The 12981-nt window shown below is 38.5% G+C and overlaps 1 pseudogene; it reads left to right on the top strand.

Moving 5' to 3' along the window:
* The first annotated feature begins 489 nt into the window (after positions 1–489).
* LOC110867132 lies at positions 490–3512 on the top strand (annotated as a pseudogene).
* Positions 3513–12981: the final 9469 nt, after the last annotated feature.

Here is a 12981-nt window from a genome sequence, read left to right as displayed (position 1 = left end):
ATTATAACGCTTCCGCTGATTATCAATCTGATGGCCAACAAAGTGGTATCAGAGCGGGTTATGTTAGCGATGACGATCTGAAGCCGTCTTCAACATTATTGCCGTGTAAACACTGCACTGAAGAGAAGTGAGAAAGGAGATGGATGCAGAGGCGGTGCTACTACTGCAGTAAGCCCGACCACCAGATTTCTACGTGTGAAATAAAAGAAAATGATGAGGAAGTGCAATTGCTTCGTCTGGCTGTGAACACCGGAACGCAGAAACAACACAACATTGACTCTGAACTTCAAAGCAGTCAAAGAATGGAATATATAGTGACTGGTACCGACGGTGGTCTGTGGTCAGAAATATGGTATGTTAGTAAGACTCTTAAACACCACTATGCTGGAAATCTGGATATGTTTAAACGCATAAAAAACCTATCAAGTGTCGACTAACACCGGAGAAAATCATTTCTTCTTTATTAGAGGCATAGGAGTCACTGAAATTATGTCTGGAATGGAAAATATCCGGATTCAGAGTGTGTGTTACACTCCGGATATTGATAGAAATGTTTTAAGTTTAGACCAACTGATAACACAAGGTTACACCGTCAAGTTTATCGGAGACAAATGTAAATTGTTTCCAACATTCGGTGTTCCATTGTTTAATAAAAGAAGTGATAAAACCGGCATGACGAAAGAAGAAGAAGTTGGCATGTCAGAAAAAGAATCGGTATTAAGCAGAGAAAATGACCATGAAAGATTCAAAAATGAATTCTTAAATGATTACTTCGAAAGCTTGGATGTATCAACGAATGAACCAGACTGGAACGTTCTGATACTTCAAGCGATGTCTTTCAAAGAGTTTAATGACTGCAAGGCTCTATTAGACATGTTAGAGGATGAGGATTATGTGGTAAAATACCGATATCATCTTGATATCAAGTTTAATGAAATGATAGATTGGTTTCTGAAAGTTAAGTTAGAAATTTTCACGACCGGCATATGCTTCGGGGAACAGGAAGGTATGTTTGTTAGACTTGTATATGGGTGTAAAACGAGAAGGGGGACATCGGTATGTCACAGAAAGTAATCTATGGGCAAAGATCGCCAAAGAGATCAGTTTCGATTACAGCGAAGGTGAATACATGAGGATATTATACGCCATGTATTTGGATGTAATAATCTATTATTACAAATACAAATCAATACAAGAAAATGCACAACAGAAAGAGGAGATCAAGATGGTGACTGATCCAAGGCAGGTTAAAAGTGATGAAGATAAAATGGAGGGAATAGAGATTATGCAAACAACAGGAAATACAAGAACTAAAGAAGTTGCAGAAAATGATGCTGATCACTACGCACTCTTTGCTGGCAACGACTGGGAAGGGATAAGAAGGCTGAATACAAGAAGAAGGTTCGACTTCAAGAGGGCTAAGGCAGCAGTGGATGATGCTAACATCAGCGTTTTAACACATTCTCGTAAACGAAATTATGTTTAGGGGAGTGTGTTGGAAGATATAAACATAATTTATATATATATTCGGATATTATTATGTGTGTATGTTAATTTAGGATTATGTGACTTATAACTATGTATTTATGACCGGTATGTATGTTTGAGGGGTTGTGTTGGTTAGGAGACACCGTTTCAAAGGGTAGTTTTCCCTCCATCTCCAACCGCTCTTAACTGCCATCTATATGATGATATTTATATGTCTTGCCGGGTTTCATCCTCGGCACCAAGACAATTAACTGCCAAATTGTCCCTCAACTTTAATCTCTGCAAACATAGAACAAACCAAGTTATTGTCATGAATCCAAACCATTATACGCTTCCGCTGATTATCAATCTGATGGCCAACAGACTGGTGTTCCATGTTACTTCCTCAGATCTTTATCTATATTAACTTGTATGGTTTTCAGATTGCATCAGTGCATATCATACAGTAATGGCTAGAGTCCTATATCATACAACAATACAAACTGGGAAGTTTTATGGTCCTTGCCAAATGATAGATGTAAATGGATCGGTGAGAACACCGATGGTAGTGGAGCTTGTGGGCTTAATAGTGTCTGCAGCCTTGATGGTATCCGCACAAACTGTGAGTGCCCACATGGGTTCTCTTTGCTTGATCGCAATGATCCAAATGGAGATTGCAAGCCTGATTTCACTCCAACCTGTGATGAAGGTTATGATCAAGACCAATTTTATTTCATTGAGCTCACTAACATTGATTGGCCGTATTCTGACTATGTGCATGTGGATCCGACCGATGAAGAAAGTTGCAAAACTTTCTGCTTACAAGATTGTTTCTGTGCTGTTGCAATTTACAGGGACCAACAATGTTGGAAGAAGAAGCTTCCACTCTCTAACGGAAGGAAGGATCCTTTAATAGTTGTGAAGGTCTTCCTGAAATCTCAGAAAGGTGACTTTCACCAACGAACCCCTTCGATATTTTCAACTACACATAAAAATCAGAGAAGCTTGATAGTTGTGATCGTAGGTACATGTGTGGTTGTAATTTTCTTATCGAATGGTGTGATTTGTGTGGGTTTCTTTCGGATACGCAAGAAGACTACCATAAATCATTCCCCAAGTAGTAAATCTGTTGATACTAATCTGGCTCGATTCAGATATCAAGAGTTGGTTGAAGCTACCGGCGGGTTCAAGGATGAACTGGGAAAGGGGGCTTTTGGGATAGTTTATAAAGGTGTAATAGGGGTAAAAACCGTGGCAATGAAGAAGCTAAACAGGGCATTTCAAGATGGTGAAAAGGAATTCCAGACCGAGGTCAATGCAATTGCAAAGACTCATCACAAAAATTTGGTCCAACTTCTTGGTTTTTGTGATGATGGTGATCAACGGCTATTGGTTTATGAGTACATGAGTAATGGCACATTGGCAGACTTTCTTTTTGGAGACATGAGACCGAGTTGGAAACTAAGAAGTGATGTGATTTTAGGCATCGCAAAGGGACTTGCATATCTCCATGGAGAATGTAGTACCCAAGTCATCCACTGTGACATAATGCCTCAAAACATACTTCTTGATGACTGCTACAATGCTAAAATTTCTGACTTTGGATTGGCAAAGCTTTTGATGATGGATCAAAGTCGAACGAGTACCGGAATAAGAGGAACAAAAGGATACCTGAATGGTTTAGGAACACCCCGGTCACGGTAATGGTTGATGTCTATAGCTTTGGTGTGTTACTACTAGAAATGATTTCATGTAGAAAGAGTGTGATTGTTAATGAGAGTGATTCTAAAGATGTGGTGGCGGTTTTAACTGATTGGGCATGGGATTGCTATCAAGAAGGTAAACTAGACGTGTTTCTTGAGAATGATTCGGAGGCCTTAGATGACTACAAGAGGCTAATGACGTTTGTTAAGGTTGGACTTTGGTGCGTACAAGAAAACCCTTTGGTGCGGCCAACCATGAGGAAAGTTATCCAGATGCTTGAAGGCGTTGTTGAAGTAAACAAACCTCCATGTCCATTCCCTTTCTCTGTTACCTATAATTAATCATCAAATTTCCATGCCATGCTACGGACCGACCTGGTAGTTTGTTTTGTATTTTGGTATGTATAGTTAAATAGTTATGCGTTAGCGACATTTAAGTAGTAGAGTTTAAACCCATTTGGAAAATAAAGTTGTAGAATGCTTCAATCTATCTAGTTCTTTGTTATAAGTTGTTCGAAAGCTATGTTGCATGTGATATCATCTTTAGGCGATATTGATTAATGATTTCTTAAATTTATCATCATCATTTGGATATTAAACACGCTTCTTAACAAGTCTTCATAACTACGACTTACAGATTTAAAGATTCAGACTAGATTGAAAATACACAAAATTGAAAAAGTCAATAGACTAGAGATCAAATGCAAGATCACAGAAAACACACAAATCAACTTTAATAATAAAACGGACCAAAAGTCTTGATTAGATCTCTCAACTCTTTTATAAATAATAGTAAGTGTTAAAATGGTTGGAAAAATCTTTGTTAAAAGTAAGGCTTCCATTATATTTTATAGTCTTAACTTTTAAACTTGTACACTCAACAATGTGCTAAACTCATATACATTTTTATTTATAAAATACCTTCGGGATATGTATAGACCTTTGTAGTTCAAATACTTTATTAGGATGTTTAGGATCAACAGAATAATTTACATCTAATAACAACTTAAACCACTTTTAAAGTCAACTCTTTGCGAAGGAAAAGTACTTAAACTTACACATATTTAGTGATCTCTAATATCTTTATATTTTTGTCATTATTATTAATTCCTTATGTTCCATGAAAATTAAGATATATTCATGTCTTAAAAACCTTTAAAACACAGGTATGTTGTGATTTGTACGAAGATACTTGATAATGCAGAGAGTGTTAGATTGCTATATCGGTCTCTAGCCAAGATCCGAGACTCTCAGCCCTCAGCTGTAGCTCCAGCTAAGATCATAACACCTAACTGGCTGTAGCCCTAGAAACCCGACCCTTGGCGGGTATATATGGTAATATGATAATATCGGTCACTACAGTTGTTGTGTTTGTATATTCATATCCCGATTCTAAAATATGCAGAAAATTTTTGTATAATTTTATGGTTTTGTGAGAGGTAATATTGGTTTGGAGCCATTTTGCCAGTTTAGTCCAAAGGTTTCATTTTTCGCCTGTGAGTCCAAAAAGGTTTCATCGTTGCCATTTTAGTCCACTGGGTTAACTTCATCCATTTTTTCTTGTTAACAAGAAGGTCAATTCGGTCATTTTCTATGGCCGAATTGCCCTTCTAGTTAACAGAATTACATATAAAATGACCGAATTGCCCTTCTTGTTAAAAGAAAAAATAGATGAACTTAACCCAGTGGACTGAAATGGTAACGGTGAAACATTTTTGGACCCACAGGAGAAAAATGAAACCTTTGGACTAAACTAACAAAATAGCCCAAACTACAGGGACTAAAATGGCATTTAACTCTTTTATTTATAAAAAGGGCAGTAGATAGGTTCTTATTTTTGTACCCTTTTCAAAATTGCAATTAAGAAAGTTCAAGCAGTAAATCTGAGTTGCATTAGGTGAGTTGTGTTTGATCCTTAGGGCCTGATAACCAACATTCTTTGCCTTCGACAAGTGATTTCTATCCTGCATGGTCGTTAGTATATATATAGGGCTGCAAACGAACCGAACGAACACGAACAAGACATTGTTCGTGTTCGTTTGTTAGAAAATATATGTGTTCGCGAACCGTTCACGAACACTTATCGAAGGAGATTTTATGTTCATGTTCGTTTGTTAAGGAAATGAACTTGTTCGTGTTCGTGTTCGTTTGTGTTTATTTGTTAATTTTAGGCAACAGACAAAAACAAACGTTGACGAACACAAATGAGCACAAACTAATGTTCATGAACACAAATGGAAACAAACGAACACAAATAATTGTTCATGAACAAAATATATAATACACTGACACTTATTAAATATTTAATTTGTCGGAATTTTGAAGTATTTAAATAAATATAAAAACTAAAAACACTAATGATCTATCGAACACAAACGAATACGTTAGCGAACGTTCATGAACATAAACGAACGAACGCGGCCTCTGTTCATGTTTGTTCGTTTAACTAAACGAACGAAATTTCTTGTTCGTGTTCGTTTGTTTAATAAACGAACGAACACAAACGAACTTCCAGCCGAACGGTACCGTTCGCCAAACGTTTGGTTTGTTTACAGCCCTATATATATGTCGTTTAGGGGCGGCCGCCCCCTTAAAAAAATTGGTGTACGATTTAGGCTAAAATCCCGATCGCACCCTTTGAAAATATGGTTAAATCTCCTGATCGCACCCCAAGAGAGAAAATTCTTGGTCCGCCACTGTCGCTACTTGTCACTAGACCCAATGTGTGAATAAAAGTGACTGACACTAAACTGCCTACTAATCAAAGCGGACAAAGGCGAGTCAAGTTAAACATGACTTGAGCTCATACTTGTATAGCTGAGCTGTATGAGTATGACCGTATCGACTGGTAATATTTGTTCAAGTTAGAAACTAAGCTTGTATTGAACTCGAATCAGCGTGGAGTCGATTTGTTTTTTAATTTGGTGTTTTTGAAGCAAGTCAATATATACATTTCAAAGTATGCAATCCTTAAACAAATGAGTAATAAAGTACAAAATTATTAGTATACAACAAGAATCAATGATGAAAGGTTATACAAGCAAACTACCTCATCTGAGATGTTTACAAGAGCCAACTAGCTCTAGTCAAACAATCAAGTTTTTACTGAACTGAATTATGAGCTAGTTAAGAGCTATATGAGTCACAACTCACAAGTTATAAGTGCATCGACTTTTCGCTTCTACTTTGTTAGATATAAGGACTTTTACTGGATAGTTAGACATTGTTGGTGCACTTGTGTCTGTACTTTGTCTGTATTCGGTCTGTATGTAAACGATGTCCTAAGTTAGTTTGTAAGTTGACCAAGTCAACTATCCTCCTAGTTTGACTTGGCCAATAAGCCGTAATATGTTAGTCTGTCTCGAAGGATAGGCTCGAAGGATAGACTCGAAGGATACTGTTGATCCTTCGAGATGGTCGATAGATATGGTTCGACTGTTAGACCTCGAAGGATCATCCTTCGAGGTCCCTGCTCATCCTTCGAATGTCTTGTCCTCGATAGATGATCCTTCGGACCATCTATCGGATCCTTCGGGATAGACAACCTGTGCTGGGTATATATATACCCATGCAGTGTAGTGTGAAAGTTAGATGCACACAGACAGAAACTTTGAGAGTTGAGAGCATTCTGTCCGAAACTCACACACACACACTTTGAGAGTTTGCAAACTGATTGTAAACATTGTGCTTGTAACCGGAACCTTCATACGTATTAATACAGTGGTGTTAATCGGTGAAATCTTGTGTGTTTGTTTCTATACTTGCTTCATCTCGGTTTGCCCACTCGCTTGGATTCCGCACTCGCTAGTGAGTTAGTATAACAAGGTTTAGGTTTGTTCTCGATCCTCCGAGAAAAGGGACCTACAAGTGGTATCAGAGCCTTGCTCTTTACCTTGTTTAAAACCGAGTTGTTCGAGTTCTTGGTGTGTTTGGACACTAGGTTTAGCACCCGTTTTGGTGGTTTTTCTTGCTTTTCTAAACTGAAAAACGGTTTCTAAACCTTCGGGAGTGTTCAAGGTTGGGTTGGGTAACTTGAAAACTTGTTTTTAAGAGACTTTGATTTTTCCGGTCATTTTCCGATCATATATTCCGATGACTGGGTTGGATAAGATTGTATCTATTTTGGGTAAACTTTTTGAAAGTCCAAAAAGTTGGTGAAAAGTCAGGTCTGCACATACCTTCTGCCGAAAGTTGTGCACCAACCCATCACTAGGGGTGTGCAAAAAACCGAATTAACCGAACCATAACCGAATTAACCGACAAAACCGAACCAAAAAAACCGAACCGAATAAAAAACCGGTGGGTCGGTTAATGGTTTTTTTGAAAACCGAAAGTAGCGGGTCGGTTATGGTTATCATTTTTTCCATACCCACCATAACCGAGCCGAACCGACATGTAATAAATCTTTGTAAGATTTAGGACTTTTCACCATATTTTTAATATTTGATATTTTTGAGTGAAGATTTTTAGTACTTATGGGTTTTTTCATATCATTTGTGGTTTTGGTTGAATGTTTATTTGAATTTATGGAATTTATCGTATCACTTATTTGAATATTCGATAATAAAGGTTTTAATATTATAGATTATATGTATTTTTTAATACTATGTAATATATTAATATATACAAATATGCAATAACAATTTATTCCATGTTAAAAAAATTAAGCTACTTTAGCTAAGCTAAATACACGGTTAACCACCCATAACCGACCCGCTGTAACCATCAAAACCGAATAACCATAACCACCATAACCGATCGGTTATGGTTATGGTTATCCAATAACCGATATCACGGTTATGGTTATGGTTTTTGGTCAAAACCGACCCAAACCGACCCATGCACACCCCTACCCATCACCTTTCCCACCTACCCGTCAACTTTGTGTCAGTTGTGTCAGAATCTTCCGAAAGATATCCTTCGATATCGAAAGTTCATCTTTCGATTAGGGACAGCTCGAAAGATTAGCATCTTTCGAGTAGTCTTTCGAAGTCTAAGGATCATCCTTCGTTTCTGGAATCTTTTCGAAAGATAGTAGTCCGAAAGATAAGGATTCATCTCGAAAGATAAGGATCTTTCATTGTGAATCTTTCGAGATCAGTATTCGAAAGATAAAGATCTTTCGAACCGTGAATCTTTCGTGATAATTGTTCGAAAGATAAAGATCTTTCAAGACCAGTGTTCGAAACATAAGGAGAATCTTTCGAAATCATCATTCGAAAGATAAGGATCCTTCGAAGTCTTTGTTCGAAACTCAACAGGGATCTTTCGAACCTTGTTGATCGTTCGAACAAGCATTGATCTTTCGAACAAGTCAGTATCTTTCGATTCTTAGTTGCTTGTATTTCTTAACAGTTTGTGGTGTGTAGGTTTGGTACTTATATTTGATCAAAATGAGCTGTACAAGTCCATGGGATTGGAGTTTGGACACACGAAACAATCAAGAGTTAGTGACTGCTGCAGATTGGGCAAAGAGTATGGTTCCACAGCCATCAATCAGTCCAAGTCAATGGGCTTTGGTATCCAATCAAAGTCAAAGTCTTCAGAACCTTCTGATTAGTGAAAGTGAAACTGGCAGCAACAATCGTCCACCTAAGTTGAACCATATGAATGATTTTCCATCATGGAAAAACCGTTTTCACACATATGTTCAAGGGCAAAGCACTGATCTTTGGACGTGTTTCATCAATGCGTTCAATACTAATCTTGAAACTGCTGCGTCAACTTCAGAGGGTTATGCAAATATGCTTGAAAATGACAAGAAGGCTTATGAATTGGAGAAAAAGGCCTTTGCCACACTTACTCAAGCACTCAACAAAGACATCTACCATCAGTTCTCATATTGCAAGACCACGAAAGCATTGTGGGATGCCTTAGTTGCTAGAGGAGAAGGAAATGCAGCTGCTCGAAAATCTCGGCATGATTTGTTGAAGAAAGAGTTTGAATCCTTTCAGTTTTTGGAAAACGAGACTCTGAATGATATGATCACACGTTTCTATCATCTGATTAGTGAGATGTGTGCTTATGGAGTTGTCGCTACTCAACAAGAAATGGTGAGTAGATTTGCTGACGCCTTACCTCCAAAGTGGAGTTCTTTCATTGAACTGTTGAAGCATACTGGAACTCTAGATCAAGTCAACATCTATGAGTTCATTCAAAAGCTGGAACATAAAAATGATGAAGAAATTAGGAAAGCAAGGCGTGCTCCAGCTCCTCAGAATACGGAAATGTATCTTCCAGGATTCGATGTTTTGGCAAGATCTGCTGCAGCTCAGCAACAGCAACCTAAGCTGCAGACTGCATTTGTGTCCAATACAAGTTCAAGTTCCTTTCCGTTTCCTCAGTCAACAGCTGCTCCACCACAACCTCAATTTGATCCGAGGTCCTACATTCCTGTTCCAACACAGCCACAACCACAACCTCAACAACAACAACAGCAAGCTCACTATACAAGCAATCCTCAACCTCAACCCCAAAGTCATCACACAATCCGAGTCGACAACTCAAATCTTTCACACCTTAGTATTGAAGTTGCTAAGGAACATATGGAGATTATCAACACCATGGTCAGTGCATACTGTGGTTTGGTAGCAGGTCAGCTTGGAAACATCAACATGACCAATGAAGATTATGATCAGATCGACAAGGAAGAAATGGAGTTGATGGATATTAAATGGGCTTTTGCTAGTGCGGTTAGAAGGGCAAAAGATTTCATGGCACGAACTGGAAGAACTTCGTTGGAAGGAAAGAAAAACACGAAGTATGGGTTTGATATTAATGCCGTCACGTGCTTTAACTGTGGCGAGAAAGGGCACTTTAAACGTGAGTGCACTCGACCAACAAAACACGGCAATCACAACCCCTTCAGAAACCAGACGAATGTGAATGCCCAACAAGAAAACCGTGAACGGAGGATGGTGGCAGTGAATAACAATCAGGGACAGCCTGGAACTACCAATCACAATCGTGCTTTGGCTGTTCAAGCAGATGAAGGCTGTGACTGGTCAGTGCAGTTTGGTGAAGGTGACCAGGGAAGTGGAACTGCTTTGTATGCTAAGGTCATCGAGCAGGTTCATAAAGAAGAATCTTCTGGGAGTGATGACAGTTTTGGTTATTCTGGAAGCTCGGATGAAGAAGGCTCTGTTTCTGGGGATAATCACTCAGAGCCTGATGTGAATGAAGAAGGAGATGATGATATTCAGGAGCTACTAAATGAAGCTGATGAGCTTAAATGTCAGAAATCAATTCTGATTAGGAAGGCTGCTACTGCATCAAAGGAAATGGAAAAGCTATTCTCTGAAGATGGAGCTTTTTCTTTTCAAACTGCCTTTATGGCAAACGGCTCAGCCTCTACTAGTCAGGTAACTTCTGAACCCCCTGCTCCTAGTATTTGTAAATCATGTGCAGAGATGAAGCTTGAATCAGAAAAGCTTCATAGTCATAACCAGAATTTGGTTATTGAACTGTCGAAATGCAAAGAGGCAAACATGGCTTTAACCCGGAATGAAAAAGAATTTAAATCTGTAATAGAAACTTTAAAGAAAAATGTTTCCGAGGTTAACAAAGTAGTTTACCACAAACAAGTGAGTATAAATGAATATATTAACACTGTGGAAGAAACTAAAAAGCAATTAGCCATTGCCCAATGCGAACATGATGCGATCAAACAGAAATTGGATAGCTATTCTAACTCCCGATTTGTGCTTGATCACATCATCGATGTTCAACAACTAAAAGGAAATCAAAAAGGCATAGGGTATAACAAATGTCCGCCCCCTTTGATGAACAACTATACCAAGATGCCTGATGAGGAAGAAATGCCTCGGTATGAACCCAGTGTGCCTCTTGATGTTGAGGAGTTTACTACTGGCCTTGGGTTCAAACCGGACAATTCTTCAAACACAGCCTCTAAGGAACAAGAAACCTCACCATCCATGAAGCAAAGTCCTCCAATTATCGAGGACTATGAGACATCGGATGATGAATCAGATGTGGCTGTAAGTGATCAGGATAAATCACTTAGCAAGATGAAAGGAGTAGATATTCCACGAGAGAATCACATCCTTTGTGATCCTGATACTCCTGAGGTTCCATCTGTTAAGAAGGAAGTGATTGATCCTGTCAAGGTTGATAAGACAGATGTGTCTACTGTTAAAAGCAGTAATGTGTTGTACACTTTGGTTGGAGATAATAAAATCTACTCAGATCATGTTTTTCCAATTAAAAATGTAAATAAATCTTTGATTGACAAAGTCTTTGAAGACAATACAAACAAATTTTTGGGAAAAACACTTCCGGGAATTGTGGTAACACAATGTGATCCAATTCCTAAGGCTGAGATTAGAAAACAGTTTGGTAATCAAAAATCTCCAACCACTCAACAACCGACTGCTTCTAAGGGTAAACAACACCAACGAGCTCCAAAACCAAAGGCTAAGGTTGAATCAAAAGGAGCTCGTTACGTGAAGAAAGGAAAAGATGTTAAATTTGTAGCATCAAGAGGTACAGATAAAATTGAGACTTTTGAAAACAAATCAAACACTGATTTTGTACAACAAGTCAAAATTTTGAAACGTAACAGTGATAACAATTACACCCAACACACAAACGGGTGTGATGAAAGAGCAAGTACCTCAGGATCTACAAGTTCAACATCTGGTAGTCGATCAAGTTCTCCTAAGTCTGTTGAAAGGAGAACTTGTTTCAAATGTGGAGAAATTGGGCACATTATCAGAAATTGCCCAAATGCTCCAAAGAAGAAATTTGTTGAGAAAACTCCACCTGAAACAGTTCACCCTCAACGTCTGTCAGTTTCACCTAAACAAGATAAACGAACTGTAAAAGAACAAGAAACTAAACAACGACGTAAGAACATAAAAACTGTTGAAAAAGCTTTAAAATCTGAAGTTAAAACAGTACAAAAGGAACCAAGTGTGTCACAACCTGTAAAACCAGAATCTTCAAAAACTGGTAGGCACAGACAAACTTGGTTGCCTAAGTCGGGTGACAATTCAGAGGGAGCAGTTGTTCTTGAAAACCATCAAGAGATAGAGCTTACGTATCGTGATGCCAAGGGACGACCCAAGACCACTAAGGCTTGGGTCCCCATTCTCAACTGATGTGTTTAATTGACATGTGCAGGATGTTCTAGGAGGAACTATTAATAGTCATTGGATTGTTGATAGTGGAGCATCCAGGCACATGACTGGCGACTTACGGCTCCTATACGACGTGAGAAATATTAGAGGAGGGTATGTTGCTTTTGCGGGTGATAAAGGAGGGTACATCACTGGAGAAGGAAGTATCTCCAATGGTATCGTGTGTTTTGATAAGATCAATTATGTGAAGCAAATTGATCACAATCTTCTAAGTGTGTCGCAAATCTGCGATAAAAAGTTCCCAGTGATTTTTGATGACGCTGGCTGCTATGTGCTGAAACCTGGATTCAAAATTCCACAAGAATGGATTCTCTTATCGGCTCCGAGAGTTAATGATCTTTATATTCTCGACATGAGCCAGGCGATTACTACATCTGCACAAGTCACTTGCTTTGTCTCAAAAGCCACAGAAAAGGAGTCTATATCTTGGCACAGAAGAATGGGACACATTCACTTGAGAAAGATGAACCATTTGGTGAAAAATAATCTTGTGAATGGTGTGCCTGTAAGAAGTTTTCATTTGCAAGATATCTGTGTCTCGTGCCAAAAAGGGAAGCAAACGAAGAAGTCTCACCCTTTGAAGAAAATCAACACTGTCAGCATGCCTCTCGAACGTCTTCATATGGACCTTTTTGGACCTATGAAGCACAAGA

The sequence above is a fragment of the Helianthus annuus genome, chromosome 7, assembly GCF_002127325.2.
Source record: "Helianthus annuus cultivar XRQ/B chromosome 7, HanXRQr2.0-SUNRISE, whole genome shotgun sequence".
In the NCBI taxonomy this organism is placed as follows: domain Eukaryota; kingdom Viridiplantae; phylum Streptophyta; class Magnoliopsida; order Asterales; family Asteraceae; genus Helianthus; species Helianthus annuus.
This window is presented reverse-complemented; position numbering and strand designations above follow the sequence as displayed.